Source organism: Ovis canadensis, chromosome 2 (assembly GCF_042477335.2).
Source record: "Ovis canadensis isolate MfBH-ARS-UI-01 breed Bighorn chromosome 2, ARS-UI_OviCan_v2, whole genome shotgun sequence".
Lineage (NCBI taxonomy): Eukaryota > Metazoa > Chordata > Mammalia > Artiodactyla > Bovidae > Ovis > Ovis canadensis.
In genome coordinates this window covers 135,781,698-135,805,564 of record NC_091246.1, presented here as the reverse complement: position 1 = coordinate 135,805,564, position 23,867 = coordinate 135,781,698, and the positions used below count along the sequence as shown (strand labels likewise).

Here is a 23,867-nt window from a genome sequence, read left to right as displayed (position 1 = left end):
GACTTTCTTGGAAAGTGGCATTCCATTCCATTAGAGGATATAAGAATAGTAATCACTAGTGGAAGAAACTATGGTATATGTAAAGTTTTGCCTATCACAGGCCCAGAAATGCAGCTGAAGCTAGACAGAATCACCAGATCCCTCTGAACAGAAATTTAAATGTCATTTGCTGGTGTGAATAATTCACAGGTCCCTAGGGAATCTCTTTAAAGCTCTGCATCATAGTTTATTGACAGTTGCTGTTGCTGGGGGCCTACTCTTCAGACATGCACATTTCCACTCAGCCACACTCCTGTGGGACCAAGCTACGGAAGCTGATCCTCTCAGATGGGCTGAAGCATGCTCACCAAAAGAGGGAGCTGCCCTCCTTCAGCCCAGTCTCTGACACGGGGCTGTCTCCCTCTAAAAGGACCCACCAGCACTCTAAGTCGGATGCCACCACCAGCATAAGTCTCAGCAGCAACCTGAAACGAACAGCCAGCCACCCTAAAGTGGAGAATGAGGATGAGGAGCTCTCCTCCAGCACCGAGAGTATTGATAATTCATTCAGTTCCCCCGTCAGACTGGCTCCTGAGCGAGAATTCATCAAGTCGCTGATGGCGATTGGCAAGCGGCTGGCCAGCTCCCCACCAAGGAGCAGAAGCCACAGCGGCGGATCTCAGAGCTCTCCCTGCTCAACCACAAACTCCCTGCCCGAGTCTGGCTGCCCCCTGCTGGCTTTGACCATCACATGGTCCGCGTGCCCCACACCCAGGCTGTCGTCCTTAACTCTAAGGACAAGGCTCCCTACCTGATCTATGCGGAGGTCCTTGAATGTGAAAACTTCGACACCACTAGGGTCCCCGCCCGGTTTCCCGAGAACCGAATTCGGAGCACCCAGTCTGTAGAGAACCTGCCCGAATGCAGCATCACCCACGAGCAGCAGGCAGGCAGCTTCAGCCCTGTGCCCAATTATGACAACGATGATGAGGCCTGGCTGGTGGATGACATAGGTGAGCTGCAGGCGGAGCTCCCTGAAGTGCACACCAATAGCTGCGACAACATCTCCCAGCTCTCCGTGGACAGCATCACCAGCCGGGAAAGCAGGGAGTCTGTGTTCATTGCAGCAGGTGACATCCAACGGCACCTTTCGGAGCAGCTGGCTCACACCCCCACAGCCTTCAGATGAGACCCAGAAGACCCTTCTGCAGTTGCTCTCAAAGAGCCCTGGCAGGAGAAAGCATGGTGCATCAGAGGGGGATCCCTGTATGGCCATCTCCCCTACTGGAGGCTCCCGTCAGTCATTGTCAAGTGTGGGGACGACCTTCGGCAGGAGCCGTTGGCCTTCCAGGTGTTAGAAGCAACTGCAGTCATTTGGGAACAGGAGTGAGTACCCCTGTGGATCAAGCCATGTAAGATTCTCGTGATTTCGGCTGACAGCAGCTTGACTGAACCAGTGGTCAACACTGTACCCATACACCAGCTGAAGAAGCAGTCACAGCTCTCCCTGCTCGATTACTTCCTACAGGAGCGTGGCAGCTACACCAGAGGCATTCCTCAGATCCCAGCCCAACTGTGTGCAGAGCTGAACTGGCTACTGCGTGGTCTGCTACCTGCTGCAGGTCAAGGACAGACACAATGGGAACATCCTGTTGGACCAGAAGGCCACATCATCCACGGCAACTTTGGCTTCATCCTATCCAGCTCACTCTGAAACCTGGGCTTTAAGACATCAGCCTTTAAGCTGACCACAGAGCTTGTGGATGTGACGGGCGGCCTAGATGGCGACGTGTTCAACTGTTACAGGATGTTGGTGCTGCAGAGGCTGATCACGGCTCAGAAACACAGGGCTAAGGTGGTGCGGATCGCAGAGACCATGCAGCAAGTCTCTCAGCTTCCTTGCTTCCATGGCTCCAGCACCATCCAGCATCAAGGAGAGGTTCCACGTGAGCATGGCCGAGGAGCAGCTGCAGCTGCTGGTGGAGCAGATGCTGGATGGCAGCATGCGGTCTATCACCGCCAAACTCTATGACGGCTTCCAGTGCCTCACCAACAGCATCATGTGACACCCTGCTCCTCAGGCCCCAGCGCGATGGGGGTCTCAGGGGACCCTCCCTGGGAAGGCCCTTGGAGACACCCTAAGCCAGGAATGCCCACCCACACGGCCATCCACCAAGGGAAATGGAAGGCAAGACATACAAAGGCTCATGTGGTAACCGTAGAGCTTGCCGGGGCGGGTGGGGAGAGCCAGCTGCAGGGTCCAGACTGACTGAGGCTTCCTTGCCGCCACCCCAGCTGTGTCAGTATTACCACCTGATGGACTCCAGGACTCACCGCCCTCGAGAGGACAGAAGTGATAAATGTGAGGGACGCTGGGGCCTCGCTTCTCCCCACCAGGGTCCGAGAGGATCTTTCCACAGGCCATCTCTGCGTGTATTCTGGGTCCCAGGAAGGAGAAGAAAGTTGGTTCTTGGTACTTAGGACTTGATCCTGTGGCTGGCCTTTGGCCGTGCTGCTGTCTGACTGTCCCCTCCCTGGGACTGAGCCCTAGCCCGAGTTCCCCTGGGTAGGTGGGCTTTGGCATAGGGTCCTGCACTTGCTGAGGTCCCCCATCCCAGAAGTGAGGAAGGGAATGATCATGGTCCCTCCAGTCTGAGGGTACTGGCCTAGGCTTGATCCCTTGCCCTGATCCCTTCCCCACACCCAGGGAGATAGCTCTCAATTTTTTATTTTTGTTTGAAATAAAGTCCTTAGTTATGAAATTTTTTTTCCTTTACTAGTGATATGTAAATAATGATGTGAATGGACAATCTAGACTTCCGTGGTGGTCCAGTAGGTAAGACTCCACGCTCCCACTGCAGGAGACACAGGTTCCATTTGCGGTTGGGGAAATTCCACATGCCAATGAGTACAGTCAAAAAAAATTAAGAAAATCTGAGGTTTGATAAAATGTGATATTATCTGGAAATAAAGCAATCACTCTTGGGAGAAGCTATTTACAAATTAATGAATAATAAGTTGATTTAAAGCAGGTTTTTGTTGTTGCTATTAAAAATGTGGTGTGGAAAAACCTAAAGAACCACCCAGGATGTCTGCTAAAAACACATATATCTGGGACTACCAGAAATCCACTGACTCAAGTATCTTTGGTCTAAAGACTGACCATTTCACATCTAACTAAACGGCAATTTAATAAGAATAGCAATACTGGAGGACTCTTAAATGTTTGTGGTAATAATGTATTTCTGTAAAGCAAGCAAGCTACCTTTGCTTCTAAATCAATTACAATAAACCTTGGGTATTGCCTAAATGAGTAAAGCTACGTATGGATGCCTCTGTGATAGTTTATCCCCACAGGAACTTTTAAAAACTGAAACACCAAATTGCATACATATCTCAATGGCCCTTTGTGAAGGCAGAAGAGAAAAGGCCAGAAGCAAAGGTGCGTGCTCATCTGACCAGACGCAAAGCAAGTAATGCTTGATAGGAGGGCATGATACTAAGAAGGATAAATACACAGCAGCACCGCATCTCCAATAAGACTCCAACCTCTAGCCCAGGACTGAGTGGGGTCTCTATAAGCCTCCAGTGGTGCGAAGGATTTGAAAGAAATGGTAAAATAACCAGGATGAAACTGACCAGCTGTTAAGTTGCCAGTTGTAAAGCTGGTCACTAGTTGTAAAACTAGTTACTGTAAAGTGACCAGTTGTAAAAGTAATGGAGGTGATGGAATCCCAGTTGAGCTATATCAAATTCTAAAAGATGATGCTGTGAAAGTGCTGCACTCAATACGCCATCAAATTTGGAAAACTCAGCAATGGTCTCAGGACTGGAAAAGGTCAGTTTTCATTTCAATCTCAAAAAAAAGGCAATGCCAAAGAATGTTCAAACTACTGCACAATTGCACTCATCTCACATGCTAGCAAAGTAAAGCTCAAAATTCTCCAAGTCAGGCTTCAATAGTACATGAACAGAGAACCTCCAGATGTTTAAGCTGGATTAAGAAAAGACAGAGGAGCCAGAGATCAATTTAACATCGGTTGGATCATTGAAAAAGCAAGAGAGTTCAGAAAAATGTCTATTTCTGACTTATTGATTAGGCCAAAGCCTTTATGTGGACCACAACAAACTGTGGAAAATTCTTAAAGAGATGGGAATACCAGACCACCTTTCCTGCCTCCTGAGAAATTTGTATGCAGGTCAAGAAGCAACATTTAGAGCCGGACATGGAAGAACAGACTGGTTCCAAATTGGGAAAGGATACATCAAGGCTATATGTTGTCACCCTGCTTATTTAACTTATATGCAGAGTATATCATGCAAAATGCCAGGCTGGATGAAGCACAAGCTGGAATTAAGATTTCCAGCAGAAATATTAATAACCTCTGATATTCAGATGACACCACCTTTATAGCAGAAAGCAAAGAAGAACTAAAGAGCCTCTTGATGGTGAAAGAGGAGAGTAAAAAAGTTGGCTTAAAACTCAACATTCAGAAAACTAAGGTCATGGTATCTGGTCCCATCACTTCATGGGAAATAGATGGGAAAACAATGGAAATGGTGAGAGACTTTATTTGGGGGGGGGCTCCAAAATCACTTCAGATGGTGATGATAGCCATGAAATTAAAAGACGCTTGCTCCTTGGAAGAAAATCTAGGACAAACCTAGACAGCATATTCAAAAGCAGAGACATTACTTTGCTGACAAAGGTCCATCTAGTCAAAGCTATGGTTTTTCCAGTAGTCATGTATGGATGTGAGAGTTGGACTATAAAGAAAGCTAAGCACTGAAGAAAAGTTGCTTTTGAACTGTGTTGTTGGAGAAGACTCTTGAGAGTCCCTTGGACAGCAAGAAGATCCAACCAGTCCATCCTAAAGGAAATCAGTCCTGAATATTCATTGGAAGGACTGATGCTGAGGCTGAAAGTCCAATATTTTGGCCACCTGATACAAAGAACTGACTCATTGGAAAAGACCCTGATGCTGGGAAAGATTTAAGACAGGAGGAGAAGGGGACAACGGAAGATGAGATGGTTGGATGGCATCACCGACTTGATGGACATGAGTTTGAGCAAGCTCCAGGAGTTGGTGATGGACAGGGTAGCCTGTCATGCTGCAGTCCATGGAGTCACAATGAGTTGGACACGACTGAGCAACTGAACTGAACAGAATTAAAAGTTGCCCAATATCAGTGCGTCTGTTTCCTTAATAAAAGAATAAAGGTATGGTTAGAGTAGATATCTATTGTCCATCCTAGCTCTAAAACTGCATAACGTTTAAAAGCATTTAAAAGGGTGTGGCTCTTTCATAGTTTTATTAGGAAAACACCTTATAAAAGTGAATGACTGATGGATCCAAGATAAAAGACATTTGTGATGGTTTGAATTATGTCTCTTCCCAGTCCTCCATTCATATTTTGAAGATACTAATGCCCAGTTTCTCAAAATGAGATCTTATTTGGAGGCAGATTCTTTCCAGAGGTAATCAAGTTAAGATGAGGTTGCTAGGGTGGGCGTTCATCCAATATGTCAGGTGTCTTTATAAAAACTGAGAAATTTGGATGCAGACTGGTACAGAGGGAGATTTGCAGAGACACAGGGAAAAGACATCTGTCTGTCAGCCAAGGAGAGGTGCCTGAAACAGATCCTTTCCTCTGAGCTCTCAGAAGGTAACCCACTCTTCTGACACCTTGGATTCAGAATTCTAGCCTCCAAGACTGTGACAGGATACATTTTTGTTGTTTAAGCCATCTAGTTTGTAGTACTTTTACACCAGACCTAGCAAAACAAATTGGCACTGTTACTAGGTCCTTGTTACTAGCTACTTAGCATGCTAAGTACATGCTAACTTTTCAGAAGTTGAGTAGTAGCTGGGGTGCTATTTTTGAAAGTTAGAACTCAGATGTTCTATATTTGTTCTTGTTTAATGTTTCTTTAATCAGGCTGGCTGTGCATTTGTCTATTTAAGTAGATTTTAAGTAGCTGCTTCGTCTTTTTTTATATATACTTGCTTTACTCTATTCCACTAATATTTGCTTCTGTCTTTATTAATGTCTGCTTCCTAACATCTTCTGACTAATTTTGATATCTTCTAGTTTTTAAGATGTATAATGCCTCATTCATTTTTAATTTTTGTTTTTTAATATGAAATCCCATTTAGGAGTACAATTTTTAATATTTTCCCTTCCATTAACTTTTAGATAATCTATCACTTTTAGTTTAGATTTTTCTCTTCTCACTTTACCTGATGGTTAATAGGACTGAGAGAGAGAAATAACATGTTATCTTTATTCTAGCTTTATTATTAATTAATTTAGCTTGGCCTTGGGCCAGTCACTCACCTTCCATGGGCTTCTGTGATATTGCCTGTGTGAGAATCAAACCAACTAAATATGATAATATTTGAGACCATAAATTGCTATACAAATTTAAGTCATTTAAGTCAATGTTTTAATTATTTTTTACCAACTCACTACTCACAAAGAAATTAGGATAACCCTGGGGATATCAGAATTGCTTAACTTTATAGTTTTAACTTCATTTCTACTTGTTGTATTAGTAATCATCTCTCAAATTGCCTGTAAGTTTATGGAAAAATAGCAATAATTCACCTATTAGCTCAGTTTTATTTATTTTTTTATATATTAGTTGATGAATTTATTTAAAGGAGAGAAATCATTTTAAAAACTCACCTCCTGAAATAATCTGTCATTATCATTTAAGAGTGGGAACAAAACGAACTAGCATTATCTGAATTCAGTTATGTGTCAAGCACTTTTTTAGGTGTTTTGTGTTCAATTCTTTTAACAACCATTGCACAGATGAAGATACTAAGAATGCATAAACAAACTGCAGAAAGTTATAAATCTCCTGATCCAGTCCTTCCCAGCTCCCTCCCTATAAAATGAGTCAATAAAGACAGCAGGGTTAAACTAAAGTTTTTATCTAACAATTTTCAGAGAATGTAAATTAGTTTTTTTTTAAGAAATTGAAAATATACACCATGATTAAGTAAAAGTAAATGTGGTTTTAAAAAGCAATGGTCCTTTTGTTTCTCTTTGAGTCTTTTTTTTCTTCAGAAGAGACTTTTATTTTTCTTTTTTGTTTCTTTTAGGGGAGAATGAAAGTATCTGAGAGCAATCATTTACTTTGAACTACACCATTGCTTCAGAATTTTCTATCATGCTAAATATTAAGTTCATCTTAGGTATTAATTCAAGAGTTCTTATATGTAGTATCTAAAATACATGTAAAATTCCTCAGTAGCATTCATTTATAATATTTAGTTTTTTGCTTAAAACTACCTAAAGGCATTAACTACAATTATTTCTGATGAGATTATGCTTAACCGAGGAAAAATTGTAGCCTAATCAGCTTTGCAATTTTCTACAAGTACAGCTCTCTGTAGATGAAAGATCATTACTACTAACTAGACTGGCACTTATTTGAAAAGAGTGAACATTTACAGAATTATGAGAGTTCTGAGTATCAGAATGCAGAATGTTCCCAGAAAAGAGAAATAGAGAATAAGAAGAAATGATTAAAACTGCTATATCAATGAAGATGCTCATTACATTATATATAATCACAAACATATAGAAACAGTCTTAAAGCTCAATAGCAGAGGAATGGTTGTATTGATAGTGTGAAATATTACAAAATATATTCAGTGACATAGGAAAATGTTCACTATATAACAATTGGGAGAAAATACGTAGAACTGGATGTACAGTAGACATCACACATGTAAACAAAAAAGCATACTGCATGTGAATGCGTATGTGCATGTCTACAGAAACACGTCTAGAAGAAAATACCCCCAAATATGTTAACTACTGCAGGTTTACTGAAAACTCTACTTTTTTTTTCTGTATTGTTACATTTTTGTACTAAACTGAAAGAAAAAAAAAAAAACAACCCTTCATCTTAAACATTATAGTGGGAGGGATTTCACTACAAAAAAGAAAATTTATATAATTTCTAAAAATAGGGAGGCAGAACTAGGAAACTTAGATAATCTCTCTTTAAAAATTTATAGTAAGTTAATGTCAAGAACTAGTTACGTTCTCAAGTTTCTTTCGGGTCTTAATGAGCCTCTGATTCAACTGGAGTAAGGGCAAGCATAGGACTAAACACGTGCAGGAGGCTCACCTTGATCACTGTTATAATGCAAATGCATAGTAATTGGAGTGAAATAAATAAGAGAAAAGGGAATGAGGGTAATGGTAATACAATATTTATAAGAGGCTTGAGCCATCAATTCCCAGAACTCCCCAGTGATTTAATCTCTTGGTCTGTAGTATCTGCATCCATATAGATGAGTGTCAAGAGCCTGCAGAGAGGTTATGGCAGGAATCCAGCCCACGGATAGTGTGTAAGAATCTCTTACATACATGATTTCTTCCAAGGCATTAAATCTTTTTAACTACTACAGCAGCATTGCTATTTTTACTCCAGTGTTTAACTTATATGAAGGGAATGATTTATATGCTCTTAGATAACATGGCCCTCATTAAACTATTTATTCTCTATCAATGTCACCAGAAGACTTCCATGACAAAATAGTGACACATAATAATTAACATGGTTCAGACATATCAGATCTCTGCACAACTGCACACATCAAAAGAATTATGATATCATCAATGATGCTACCAGACAGAGCGCCTGCTCCCCTCTCACACTAGACAGCAGATGTTCAAATAATACCACAGAGATTTTCTTAAGCTGTATCCTGAGATCTGTCAAGGTTTTCACCATGGTTAAATCAGAAATGTCACAACTTTTTCTTTTTGTTAAAAAAAATTCCCTACCTACCTAATAGGTACCCACCCTACATAGCTGATTTTTGTGTAAAGGCAGCTTGTCCTCTTAGAGGTGGGGTTTGCCTGCTGCTGCTGCTGACTGTCGCTTCAGTCGTGTCTGACTCTGTGTGACCCCATAGACGACAGCCCACCAGGCTCCGCCTTCCCTGGGATTCTCCAGGCAAGAACACTGGAGTGGGTTGCCATCTCCTTCTCCAGTGCATGAAAGTGAAAAGTGAAAGTGAAGTCGCTCAGTCCTGTCCGACTCTTCGCGACCCCATGGACTTCAGCCTACCAGGTTCCTCCGTAACATGGGGTTTGCCTAGGGCAACAAAATGCTCTGTGACTGTTGAGCACATGTGAGCGATCACCAGCTGGGAACAATGAACTTTTTCTAGTGTGCCTACAGCATATATTTGGAAAGAGATGGACAAGACCATAAAACTTTGGACAAGTTGGACAATTTTGAAATGAGATGATTGTTCAGCAAGCAAAAAATGTTTGGGTACATCTAACTTCAGGAGATGAAACCCAAAGGGATTTTAAGGTCTGTTCTCCGTGAACATAGAATATAAATAAATAAATATCACCAATGTGCTTTGCTCTCTTTCAAGAGTTGCTTACAGTTACTGTCTGGAAGACAGTGAAGTCGCTCAGTGAAAGAAAGTGAGGTCACTCAGTCGTGTCCGACTCTTTGCGACCCCATGGACTGTAGCCTAGTAGGCTCCTCAGTCTATGGAATTTTCCAGGCAAGGGTACTGGACTGGGTTGCCATTTCCTTCTCCAAGGGATCTTCCCAACTCAGGGATTGAACCCAGGTCTCCTACCGTCTGAGCCTCCAGGGAAGCCCTTGGAAACAAGATTGAAAACCATTTAGAACATTCTGTAAAATGTGAATTCACTGAAATCAAAATGGCCAAAGTATAGTTTTACAGACAAATGAGTATGGCTTCCCCACATCTGATCTGTTATTAGATTAGCTGTAGAAATATAGTCTTCCAATATACTCTTCCAATATAATTTATATATACAAACTCTAAACCATTTTAATGAGAAAAAGATAAAGGATTCTGCTTTGTCCAGGGGCTGAGTCCACTTGCTTTAAAATTTAAAACAGTATGGAGGTTCCTCAGATTAACTACCGTATGATCCAGTAATCTCATTCCTGAGCATATATCCAGGCAAAACTATAATTCAAAAACCTACACGCCCCTCTGTGTTCAAAGCAGCACTAGGTCACAATAGCCAAGACGTGGAGACAACCTAAACATCCATCAACAGATGAACTGATAAGAAGATGTGGTGCATAAATACACTGGAATATTACTCAGCAATGAAAGAGAAAGAGATACTGCCATTTGCAGCAACATGGATGAAACTAGATATTACCATACTTAATGAGTTAAGTCAAAAAGAGAAAGACAAATATTACATCATATCTCTTACATGTGGAATCTGAAATATGACACAAACAAATTTATCTGTGAGGCAAAAACAGACTCAAAGACACAGAAAAGAGGCTTGTGGTTGTCAAAGGGGAAGGAGGATGAGAGAGGGAACAGACTGGGAATTTGGGGTTAGTAGACGCAAACTATTACCTATAGAATGGATGGACAATAAGGTCCTACTGCATAGCACAGGGAATTATATTTAGTGTCCTGGGGTAAACCATAATGGAAAAGAATATAAAAAAGAATGTATATATGTGTATAACCGAGTCACTTTGATACACAATAGAAATCAACACAACATTGTAAATCAACTATACTTCAATTTTAAAAAATAAAAAAAATATAAAAGCAGTTTTAGGAGGAAAAATAAAATGTAGTTTTAAGGAAAGATTTAACAAATGTTTTGAAATTTTGAATACAGGTCAGATAGCTTGTGGAGAGAAAAATCATAAGAGTATGTATTAATCCTCCAAACCTTTGTTGAGTTCCCTTCTGCCCAAAGCACTGTTCTGAGTGCACACCATAGGAGCCCTGCTCTCAGAGAACTTACATTAGACTAATGTTCCTGATCCTGATCTCAAAGCTCTTTTTCATTTGATCACATATTTCTCTCATCAAACAGGCTAATCTGTACAATTTACAAAGAGATTCTCATGTCTGATAAAAATGCCTGTGTTTTCCCCCACCTAAATTCATCTGTCATCTATAATCTTTCTTAAAGATTTGTCCACATTAAAACTTTATTCATATTACAAAGAAAACCAGCAGATCTTTATGTGTGTTTCAGTGGGCAACTTGCATAATAAGATTTGTTTTATGTTTTTTATCGTATAAATGTAACACATTTGAGATATAATTGTATAACTGGCAGTATTTCAATTTTTTTCCTTGGGTCCTCCAGAAAGAGAAAAGTTCTGAGATTCAGAGATGATACGCTAGTTCTTTTTCAATTTAATTTTAGGCATTTCTATTAACGTTCAGCATTTATCATAGTATGATTCAAGTGAATGATTTAGAAAAATACCTATATAATATCAAACAAGCTTATATTAGTCTACAACTACAGGGTAAAACAGGAAGAATTCTAACTTCTCATTTTATCCACTAGGATTCTGTGGAAATTATGTGCTGCACATGTACTGCAACCTTTAGCAGGAAAAGCCTTAGATAACCCATTTCGTAATTAAGGCTGAATACAAAACATGTTTCCATGTTTCCAAAGCATGCTTGCCAGAGTCCAGCCTCTTCTGCCTAATATGAACCCTCTTAGTGTCACATGACTGTATCCTATTCCAGACACAGCTGACAAACCAGGACCAGATAACTGATTTAGGGGCAGCTAATCATCAAAGACATTCTTGGAGGTCTGGTTCAAAACATGACAATCCATCGTTCAGGAGTTGGGAAGATGAGAAACTAACGACATGAGTGTGGGAGACCAGCTTTGCTGGGGTCATACTCAAGCCTAAGTTTCTGATGAAGGACAGATCACTAAAGAGAACAAGAAGACAGCACAAAGGGCTGAAAAGGCAGAAGCCAGTGGGGCGTAGAGATTGCCTCTGAGAGAAAAGATGGTTCCCTATCTTTTCCAATTGACACCTGTTTTCATGAGCTCCAGCTTGTTCCAATGATTGGCTTTGTGTTTCCTGAGACTGGCTGCTGTACCCTCACAACAAATTTCCTCTTTCCTAAATTAGCCTGAGTCTCGCTTGCAACCAAATAAATCCTGACCAAGAGAAACAGCCTTTCGTGGATCTGCACTTAGTTTTTACCACAACAGAAAAGAGCAAAAGTCAGTCACAGGTGACAGACTCAATTCCACTTGGATCTCTGAAGGATCATCCTAACCGTAAGTCAATTTGGGGCACTGGTTCCTATGTCATTAATTTTTAATGGCATGGTGGTATTTAGTAATTTCTCAACTTTCTAAATATAAAATCAGATGAGGGCTAACATAGTACTGAACTGATCTTTTCCAATTTTCAACTTCCAAATAGTTTTTGATGATGCTCATAATATCTACTTACCTCACCTCTTCCCTGTTCTCTATCAAAGACATTGGAAAAAAGCACCCAAGGAAACCACAGTAAGAGGGGTCTGGTTTGCCATGGTTCTGATTCTCTTCTGTATCAAAATGTTGCTTTCTGGCTGTTTTTCCTAGTGCATTTTGCTCTTAAAGTAGCATATTCAGGAGGACTTTTTCCTTTATTCTCCATCTAATTAGTCATTGATTCTCCTTAAATGGAATGGATGAGAAAACATATTTTGTCCTGTGTTTTACTTTTAAAGATTTGATCAAAGCATTTTGCACTGCTTGTTCATCTTTATCACACAGTTCCTATAGCAAATACAAGACTTCTCTTCTGTATTTGTTCTGTTCTTGCTGGGAATGGGGTCTATAAAAATTATTGTTACCACCTCAAAGCTTTATTCTTTATAATGTAAAGAAAACATCATTTTCAGCCAACGCAAATGCTTTAATTCAAAAGATTTATTAAAATGACAGAGCAGCTATTGTTCAGCTATGGCTTTGAGCCATCTAAAGCACTTTACTTTGTCTGGTATTTGCCAATTTCAGGAAAAATGAAAAATTTTGGACAGTTAGAAGGGGAAATATTGATACGATTAAAAGCTAGAGAAGAATAGAAAAGACAAAAAGTATAGGAGAAAGAACATACAGCCTTCAGGTATTGGGTTGGTCAATAAGTTCATTCGGGTTTTTCCATAGGTTGTAACTTCCCACGTGGCTCAGAATGCAACCTTCCCAGTGGGTAAAGAATCCACTTGCAATGCAGGAGACATAGGTGATATGGGTTTAATCCCTGGGTCAGGAAGACCCCCTGGAGGAGGAAATGGCAACCCACTCCAGTATTCTTGCCTGGAGAATCCCACAGACAGGGGAGCCTGCCCAGCTAGGGCCTATGGGGTCGCAAAGAGTTGGACACAGCTGAAGCAACTGAACATGCATGCGTGTAATGGAAAAACCCAAATGAGCTTTTCGGTCAACCCAATGTATAAATGGCTATACATTACCAAGCATGGAAATGACAAATAGAACTACTAAGAAAGTGTTCTTTGTAGGAACAATACCAGCAACAAACATTTCAGTGCCAAATCCTTTTCTAAATGTTTACCTGCATTTACTAATGTAATATTACTCTAATTTTATACAAGATGGAATTGAGGGATGGAGACAGAAAGTCACTTCTTTGAGGTTACATAGCTGGGACATTGAAGAGACGGAATTTGAAAGTGACTCTGGCCCTGCAACCAGTAAGCCATGATCACAGGCAGTTTGCCCTCTCTGTAAACATTCTGACCAGCTTTTAAATCAGTTGTACATTATAACCATCTCAAGAGCATCTCAAAGCATACTAACACCTAGGCTTCACCCCTAAAGATTTTCACATGATAGTTCTGTGTGGGAGACATTTTTAAAATACATTTTAAAAATGTATTTTTTTAAAGCGCCTAGCTAGTCAACCACAATGGTTGTGGTTTTTCCTGTGGTCATGCATGGATGTGAGAGTTGGACTGTGAAGAAGGCTGAGTGCCAAAGAATTGATGCTTTTGAACTGTGGTGTTGGAGAAGACTCTTGAGAGTCCCTTGGACTGCAAGGAGATCCAACCAGTCCATTCTGAAGGAGATCAGCCCTGGGATTTCTTTGGAAGGAATGATGCTAAAGCTGAAACTCCAGTACTTTGGCCACCTCATGCAAAGAGTTGACTCATTGGAAAAGACTCTGATTCTGGGAGGGATTGGGGGCAGGAGGAGAAGGGGACGACCGAGGATGAGATGGCTGTAGTGAACTCCGGGAGTTGGTGATGGACAGGGAGGCCTGGCGTGCTGCGATTCATGGGGTCGCAAAGAGACAGACACGACTGAGCGACTGAACTGAACTGAACTGACCTGACGTGATTTCAGATGCAGAGAGGCAAGACCACTAAGCCCCGGTCACCTTTTTTAGTGGTTGAGACAGGAGCGGAATCCAAGTGTCTTGACTTTTTCCTGTATGTTACAGTAGCTCCTATCTTCAGCAAATTGAGAGAGAAAATAGGTTTTTACTCTGGAGTGACAAATTTGAATTTGATAAACCAAAAATCGTCGGTTCAGTGGAGATCATGAAACACAAGGATGGTATTTCTTTTAGTGGTTATTAAAATGAAGATGGATTCTTAAATTTCTGAAATAATAAACATGTTAATGAGAAACTGATTAACATTTTCAAAGTTCCTTTATTAGGCATTGCAACACTAACATAATTTAGACACCAGAGATCTTTGCTATACAATTTAAACTCTCAATATAATACAGAGTCTTCCTCAGAATCTACTCAAGGCAAAAAAGTTTTTAAAGAAACGATAAAGGGGATGGTGTAGTAAATGCTAAATAACTAGATCTCTGGGGAAGAAGGCTTTATTTGTAGTGTTTACCAAATCATGATGCCAACAACCCACCATTGCTAGTTTCAAGCTACCAATGTAATGGGCATTACTGAATGTAGAACTGGAAAGAATACTCAGCAGCATACCGTTACATAGCACTTCCTTCATATACACACATAGATGTAAAAACCCTCAAGAGCACAGGTAATAGGAAAATGTAGTTAAAGAAATTATAAAGTAGTGAATTTTGAGTATTTATTAACTTTGTCTTAAATAGAATTCATGGTGTATGTTTCTATAATTTAAATTTTAGCGATGTTATATTTAATAACTGGCTTGCCAAATTTGAAAATGTAACAACCACCTCTTGCAAGCACACCACCGAAAAGGCATCCATTCAATCACACATTTTTCTTGGAGAAAGGCAATATTTAATTTGAAAAATTGAATAAAGGGGAGGAAAAAAGCATTCTTAATTTATTCAGCTCTCTCAGGAATGAAAACTTCTGATTACTCCTCCAGTATAAATCCAACCTTCATTTTGAGCAACAGAACACAGGGGTTAAGAATGTGGGCCCTCCTGGAGAAGGGAAGGGCAACCTACTCCAGTATTCTCACCTGGGAAATCCCAAGAAGAGAAGAAGCCAGTCCATGCGGACTGTAATTAGTTGCTATACTCATTGAAAAATTCAAAGTTTAGGAAAAGAATAGCCTTGGTGTCTGCTGTTAGTTGAATATTGTTTGTATAATGAAGGAAGCTACGTGACTATAAAGACTCTTTTTCTTCTAAGAGTAGATGTGCAATTTTATTTAAATTATCAATTATCTTATATAGACAAATGGAATGATGAAGGAAGAAATGAAGAAAGAAAGGGACAGAGGGAGTGCAGAAGAGAAAAGGAAAAAAGGAAAGGAGGGAGGGGTGGGAAATTCTTTCCTTTTTTTCAGGGAAGCATCTCTTTAAATATAGAATTATAATTGACATTGGTCTTAGCTCTGTTTTTGTGGATGTGCTCCAAAGGCAAGGGAAACAAAAGGAAAATTAAACAAATGGGCATTTACCAAACTAATACAACAAAGGAAAACATCATCAAAAGAAAAAAGCAACCTGCTGAATGGGAGACCATATTTGCAAATCGTACATCCAATAAGGGGTTATCTCCCTGGTGGCTCAGACGGTAAAGCGTCTGCCTGCTGTGCAGGAGACCCGGGTTTGATCCCTGGGTTGGGAAGATCCGCTGGAGAAGGAAATGGCAACCCACTCCAGTAATCTTGCCTGGAAAATTCCATGGACTGAGGAGCCTGATGGGCTACAGTCCATGGGGTCGCAAAGAGTCGGACACGACTGAGCAACTTCACTTCACATCCAAAATATACAAAGCACTCATACAAATCAACAATAACAAAAACAACCCAGTTAGAAAATAGGTAGAGGATTTTCCAGCAGTGAAGGAGATGAAGAGCAGTGTTCCTCAACTGGGCATGATTTTTTAGATGTTCAAGCTGGTTTTAGAAAAGGCAGAGGAACCAGAGATCATATTGCCAACATCCGCCTGGATCATCAAAAAAGCAAGAGAGTTCCAGAAAAACATTGATTTCTGCTTTATTGACTATGTGAAAGCCTTTGACTGTGTGGATCACAATAAACTGTGGAAAATTCTGAAAGAGATGGGAATACCAGACCACCTGACCTCCCTACTGCGAAACCTGTATGCAGGTCAGGAAGCAACAGTTAGAATTGGACATGGTTCCAAATCGGGAAAGGAGTACGTCAGGGCTGTATATTGTCACTCTGCTTATTTAACTTACATGCAGAGTACATCATGAGAAATGCTGGGATGGAAGAAGCACAAGCTGGAATCAAGATTGCTGGGAGAAATATCAATAACCTCAGATATGCAGATGACACCACCCTTATGGCAGAGAGTGAAGAGGAACTAAAAAGCAGCTTGATGAAAGTGAAAGATGACAGTGAAAAAGTTGGCTTAAAGCTTAACATTCAGAAAATGAAGATCATGGCATCTGGTCCCATCACTTCATGGGAAATAGAGGGGAAACAGTGGAAACAGTGTCAGACCTTATGTTTTGGGGCTCCAAAATCACTGCAGATGGTGACTGCAGCCATGAAATTAAAAGACACTTACTCCTTAGAAGCAAAGTTATGACCAACCTAGATAGCATATTCAACAGCAGAGACATTACTTTGCCAACAAAGGTCCATCTAGTCAAGGCTATGGTTTTTCCTGTGGTCATGTATGGATGCGAGATTTGGACTGTGAAGAAAGCTGAGTGCCGAAGAATTAATGCTCTTGAATTGTGGTGTTGGAGAAGACTCTTGAGAGTCCCTTGGACTGCAAGGAGATCCAACCCATTCATCCCAAAGGAGATCAGTCCTGGGTGTTCTTTGCAAGGAATGATGCTAAAGCTGAAACTCCAGTACTTTGGCCACCTCATGCGAAGAGTTGACTCATTGGAAAAGACTCTGATGCTGGGAGGGGTTAGGGGCAGGAGGAGAAGGGGACAACCGAGGATGAGATGGCTGGATGGCATCACCAACTCAATGGACATGAGTTTGGGTGAACTCCGGGAGTTGGTGATGGACAGGGAGGCCTGGAGTGCTGCGATTCATGGGTTCGCAAAGAGTTGGACACGACTGAGCGACTGAACTGAACTGAACTGAACTGAGACATTTTTAGTTGTCACAGCTGGGATGGAGGAAAGAACTACCAACATGTAATATGTACATGTCAGAGACGCTGCTAAACATCCTAGGATATACAGGATAGTCCCCCATAAGAGAATTATCTGACTCAAAATGTCAATGTTGCCCAGGCTGAGAAACTATAGACTACAGAAATATTTAGGAAGCAACATGGACTTCACTTTAGATATCAACTTTAAGTTCAATGCCAGATTTATTCAAATAAAATGACATGACCACCAGAAAAACAACATAAGTGTCAGTAACTGCTTTAGAGATCACAAAATTGAAATAAACAGGTGCAAATCAAAGCAGTCATTAAATATTTATGTATATTTACTAAAGTGTTTAGAAGGGATGAGAGCTGTAAACTACATTCTCAGCTTGACAGAAATACACAGTGACTAAATCGAGCATTGTCTGCAAAAGAGGTATGCACTTCACTCCGGTAATAGTCAGCAGGATCTAAATTTAGGTTATATTCTTAGTGCATTAAAATAGCATCAAGAAGCTCAGGAAGTCTAAAACCATCACACTCCAAGTTTCTGTCTATACAGTTAATAGCTACTTGCCAGAGATCCCTGTTGCCTGTTTGATTACTATCTATTAAAAACATATTCCTTGCAAACTTCTCCCATAAGCCAGGAAATGGAGTTAAAGGACTGATTCTACATAAAATAATTGGAACACAAACATCATGATGTAAAGCATTCATAGAGAATATACCTTAATTTTCAAAGTTTTGTGAGAAACTTTGTGAGGCTTTTTCACTGGTTACCATGAAAGTAAAAATGCTTTCCTTCAGAGTTCCAGTGTCACAACGGGAAATGAGTAAAGCAAACAAACATTTTTAGTTGAACAGAAGGTCTGTAATATTAATTGCCTATAATCGGATTTGGATAAAATTTGAACTGGGGAAAGGCTGAGACAAGCCTACTATTGAAAATGGGAAGCGATTAAGATTGTGTCTTGGTAGCTTAATTTATCTGTTTACTCTCTCTTCAGTTGAAACAAACAAAAACCAGATGGACTAACTCAAAGATATTTCTTTTTTTTTTTTTTTCACTCCACTTTAGAGGACCTTCTAAAATGTAGTTTGCTATTTTTAAAAAATTGCTTCATTTTCTGAAATTGTAGCTCAAAATATATTCCTTGTAGTAGAGTACTCTCAACTGTTGCAATCTAGAACCACCTAAGCAGATGCACACCACCAGAAGAACAAACCTACAAACAAAGTGTTCAGAATTAACGTCCTACAGCAAGCAAGGCGAAGATTTTTTTTCTTCTAAGGGGCTATGAGTCAAGAATAAAAAGAAATCAGCTGTTTCACAAAGTAAAATTAAATAATGCTAGATTTCTCTTTTAAGCAACGTATAGATAATGCCCCCTCTTGTGGCAGGTTCTTTCCCCATGTTAGATACATGAGATACAAAAGTATCTGCTTGAATCACTCTCTTCACACTTACACTACCCTCTTCATGCTTACACACTCATCCCTATGACTATGTAAACTTTTTCAGCTAAGTACATGGCTACCTGGAAAAAAGTCTACCTTCCCTAGCCTCTCTTGCAGCTAGGTGTGGCCATGGTACAAAAGTCCAGACCAAGTGAGATTTCTGGGTATTTCCATAACGGGAGAGGAAGTCACTCTGCTTCTCTCCTCCTGCTGTCTGGGATATAGATATACTGACTGATGCCCCAGTGGCCACAGAGGACATCAAGGTGAAAGCTGTGTGTTGGGGATGTCAGAGTAAAAGAAAGGAGGAGCCTAGTTCCTTGAAACCATGGATGCTGTACCAGATATGGATGACCTACAAGCTACGTTTAAGTTAACAAGAAATATATTTCTATTTTTCTTTAACCACTGCTATTTTGTCTAAAACATGGTTTTAATTCAAACTAATACAGTATTTTCAAAACCTTTCTTTTCTGACCAGCTGTATTCTCTCTCTTAAAGTAGTTTAGGGTATGTGTTTTTAAGAAACACTTTCAATTGCACATTCTTATAGAAACTACTCTCTACATTAAACTAAGACTTGTTGTCTACACATTTCCATGTGATCTTGAGCTTTGATAATATTGCGTATAAAAAGTTACTAATTTGAATATACCCTACACCCCCACAACTGTATGATAAATCATTTAAGGTTAGAAATTATTCTTTCTATCTCTTTATTTTCAATACATTGAAAGATTTAATAGATGCTCACATATCGATCTTCCATAGTTAAATATATAGGACGTGGAAGAAATGGAACAAACAGAACAGGAAAGGAAGCAGAGACAGAAAAGGAGAAAGGGAGAGAAAGCATCAAAATCAGAGAAGGTATTTTCTTTCACCAAAACAATATGAAACTAGAAATCAGTCACAGATGGAAAAACAGGAAAAGAACAAACACATGGAGGCTAAGCAACAATCTACTAAAAAACCCAATAAGTAACAATGAAACCAAACAAGGATATCAGAAAACTCGAGGTAAATTAAAATGAAAAGACAACCTTTCAAAATCTATGGTATGCAGCAAAAGTGATTCTAAAAGGGAAATTCACAGTGATGAAGTACAAGAAACAAGAAAATCTCACAGAATCTAAACTACCATCTGAAAGAATTAGAAAAAGGAGAAGGATGGAAACAATAAAGACCAGAGAGAAGATAATTAAAATAGAGATAGAAAACAATAGAAAAGATCAATAAAACCAAGAGCTGCTTTTTTTGAAAAGATAAGCAAAAGTGAGCCAAGCCTCACCAAGAAGTTTAGAGGAGGGCCCAAATAAACAAAACAAGAAATGAAAGAGGAGAAATAATCACTGATATCACAGAAATACAAAAAATTACAAGAGAATACTATGAACAGATATACGCCAACAAACTGGACAACCTAGAAGATATGGACAAGTTTCTAGAAACATTCAGGCTGCCAAAACTGGATCAAGAAGAAACAGAAAATTTGAACAGACTGATTTACTAGAAGTGAAACAGAATCTGTAAAAAACCTTCCTGCAAACAAAAGTTCATGACTGATTGACTAACGGCTTCACTGGTGAATTCTATCAAACATACAAATAACTTATATTTATTCCAAAAAACCTGAAGAGGAAGGAACACTCTCAAATTCATTCTATGAAGCTACCATCACCTTGATACTGAAATCAAAGACACAACCAAAATAAATTATATGTCAAAATCTTTGATAAATGTAGATGCAAAAATCCTCAACAAAACCTTAGCAAACTGAATCCAACAATACATTAAAAGGATCATATACCATGATCAAGTTGGGAGTCATTCCAGGGTCACAGAAGGATGGTTCAACAATGGAAATCCATCATTGTGATACATCACATTAATGAAAGACAAAACTGCATGAACATCTCAAGAGATGCAGAAAAGAACATCTGACAAAATTCAATGTCCATTCATGATAAAAACTCTCATCAAAGTGGATATAGAGGGAACATATCTCAGCATAATAAAAGTCATGTACAAGTCCATAGCCAATATAATATTCATATAAGCATTTGAAAAAATAAAACATCCATTCTTGACAAAAATCTTAGTAAACTATAGATAGATGAAAGTTCCTTAACTTGAAAAAAGATTATAATTAAAACAGTATGGTACTAGCATAAAAAGACACACACAGACCAATAAACCAGAGTAGAAAGGCCAGAAATAAAACCACACATATAAAGGCAAACAATCTAGGACAAAGGCACCAAGAATACACAATGGGAGAAGAATAGTCTCTTTAATAAACAGTATTGAGAAAACTAAATATCTACACACGCAAAAAATGAAGTTGGACCTTTACACTGTATATAAAAATCAACTCAAAAAGAATTAAAGATTTAAACATAAGACTTGAAACCATAAAACTCCAAGAAGAAAATGAAAAGCTACTTGATATAGGCCTTGACAATGATTTTTCTGGATGACATCAAAAGCATAGGCACCAAAAAGTAAAATAAGTAAGTGGGACTATATCAAAATGAAAAGCTACTGCACAGCAAAGAAAATAACAAAATGGAAAAGGTAACCTACAGAATGGAAGAAAATATTTGCAAACCATATATCTGATAAGAGGCTAATATTAAAAATATATAAGGAACTTCTATAACTCAATAGCAAAGAAACAAATAACCTGAGTTAAACATGAGTAAAAAGTTGAATAGATACTAAAAAAAAATACAAATGGCCAACAGGTGCATGAAAAGGAGCTCAACAGCATTAACCATCAGGGAAATGCAAATTAAAACCAGAATTATATTAGCTAATATCTATTAGAATGGTTATTTTCAAAAAGATAAGAAGTAAATATTGGTGAGGATGTGGAGAAAAGGGAACCCTTGCACACTGATGGTGGGAAGGTACACTGGTATAACCATTATGGAAATTAATATAGAGATTTCTCAAAAAGTTAAAAATAAAACATGATTCAGCAGTCCCATTTCTGGGTATATAACCAAAGGAAATTAAACCAGTGAGTATCTTAAAGAGACATTTGCACTCCCATTTTATTTCAGCATTATTCACAAAAGCCAAGATATAGAAACTACTTAAGTGTCCATCAATGGCTGGATGGATAAAGAAAATGTGGTATGTGTGTACGCTAAGTCACTTCAGTCGTGTCTGACTCTTTGCGACCTGATGGACTGTAGCCCACCAGGCTCCCTTGTCCATGGGATTCTCCAGGCAAGAATACTGGAGTGGGTTGCCATGCCCTCCTCCAGGGGATCTTCCTGACCCAGGGATCGAACCCACATTTCTTAAGTCTCCTGCATTAGCAGGTGGGTTCTTTATCACTAGCAGCACCTAGGAAACCCCATAGGTATATATATACATATACACAATGGAAAATCATTAAACAAATAAAGAAGGAAATCCTGCTCTTTGTGGCAACGTGGATGAACCTGGAGGACATGTTCCTAAGTGAAATGAACAGAGAATGCAAATACTGCATGGTCTCACTTATACATGGAATCTAAAAAAGTCTATCTCATGGAACCAGAGAATAGAATCGTGATTACCAAGGGCTGGGCAGTGGGAAAAATAGGGATACATTGGTCAAAATATACAAACTTTCAGTAATAAGATGAATAAGTTCTGGGAATCTAATATATAATGTGGTGACCAGCATGCTCCATAAAAGTCTAGCAGTACCAAATGTTGGTAAGGATGTAGAAAAACTAGGATTCTCAAACACTGAATTGTTTGATTTGGAAACTTTTGAGGAAATCTTGTATTGCAGAACTATGCATACCTTTTGATCAAGTAATTCTACTCTGAGGGTATGTGCATGTATTGAGATATAAGTCTGTGTGTATATATGCATGTGTATATATCAATCTAATAGAGACTTTTTTTCTTTATAGTAGTATTATTTCTAATAGTTTCAACCTGGAAACAACTCAAATATTTCTAAATAGATAAATTTTGGTATATATGGAATGTGGAATACTCTTCAGAAACAAAGATGACTATATAACTATATATAACATCAATTATAACTATATACAACATCTCAAAAAAGTCTGATATTAAAAATATGATTCTATTTATAAAATTAAAAAACAGGCATCACTGAACTATATTATTAGATGTCATATGGCAGTTATCTTTGGGAAGGAGGGGGTGGTTATTGGTTCAAGATGAGCACAAGGAGGCCTTCTGGGTGCTGACAAAGTTTCTTGGTCTGGGGAACAGTTACTTAAGTGTATTAACTGTTGTAATTCATTAAGATAAACACTTTTTGAACTCTTCTGAGCTATGTGATACCTCAATAATTTTTATTTTAAATATTCATATTTTGTTAATATTCTTCCTTTGTTTCCCTTCATCTATCCTGCTTTTTATTTTAGAGTGTTAAATATTAAAACCTTAGGTCTTGAGGTCCTGAGAGAAGACCAACTGCTATAATTATTAAAAGTAGTAAGTAATGTTACAAGTATGTAGCAGTGCAGACATTTTCATATCTAGTAGCTCAACAATAATCACAACCCTATGAGAGATAAGAAGCAATAAGTGCTTTTTTTTTAATTGATGGATAAATTGTGACTCAGAGGTGGTTAAATTTTGTTCCCTAGTTCACATATTTAGAAGGTGGCAGAGTTCAGTGTAAGACTTCGGTTCCTAATCACAAGATTGTTGCTCTTTCTCCACATGTAGTCATTTAAAATAATATCTAACATGAATAAATAATCTATGATTCAAATAACTGTATTTTTTATTTGAATCTCACTAGACTCATTTTAAGTCTTCAAAACTACCATTGCTATTCTCTCCCATACCTCTTTTTTTTAAAAATGCATTTATTGAGGTCAATAACAGAAGGATAACATCTTCTACTTATTTATATTTTTCCACATCAATTAATGTACATGAAATATGTCATACCTTCTTAAACATAGATATTTCAAATGTGGATAGGTTTGTTTTAGATACTCTTTTGAAACTCAACTGTAGTTATATGTCTGATCTGTTCAGGGGCTTCATGTTCTAAAGTTCTCCACTTGATTTTTCTAGTCTTCAGGAAAGGAAGAACTACTCA

The 23,867-nt window shown here is 39.0% G+C and overlaps 1 protein-coding gene and 1 pseudogene across 3 annotated transcripts in view; one reads left to right on the top strand and one right to left on the bottom strand.

The window, feature by feature from the left end:
- ZNF385B (zinc finger protein 385B) overlaps positions 1 to 23,867 on the bottom strand; it is a 362,959-nt gene that overhangs the window by 222,878 nt on the left and 116,214 nt on the right. The gene's annotated exons all lie outside the window — the stretch shown is intronic.
- On the top strand, positions 246 to 2,045 carry LOC138432754 (phosphatidylinositol 4-kinase beta-like; annotated as a pseudogene).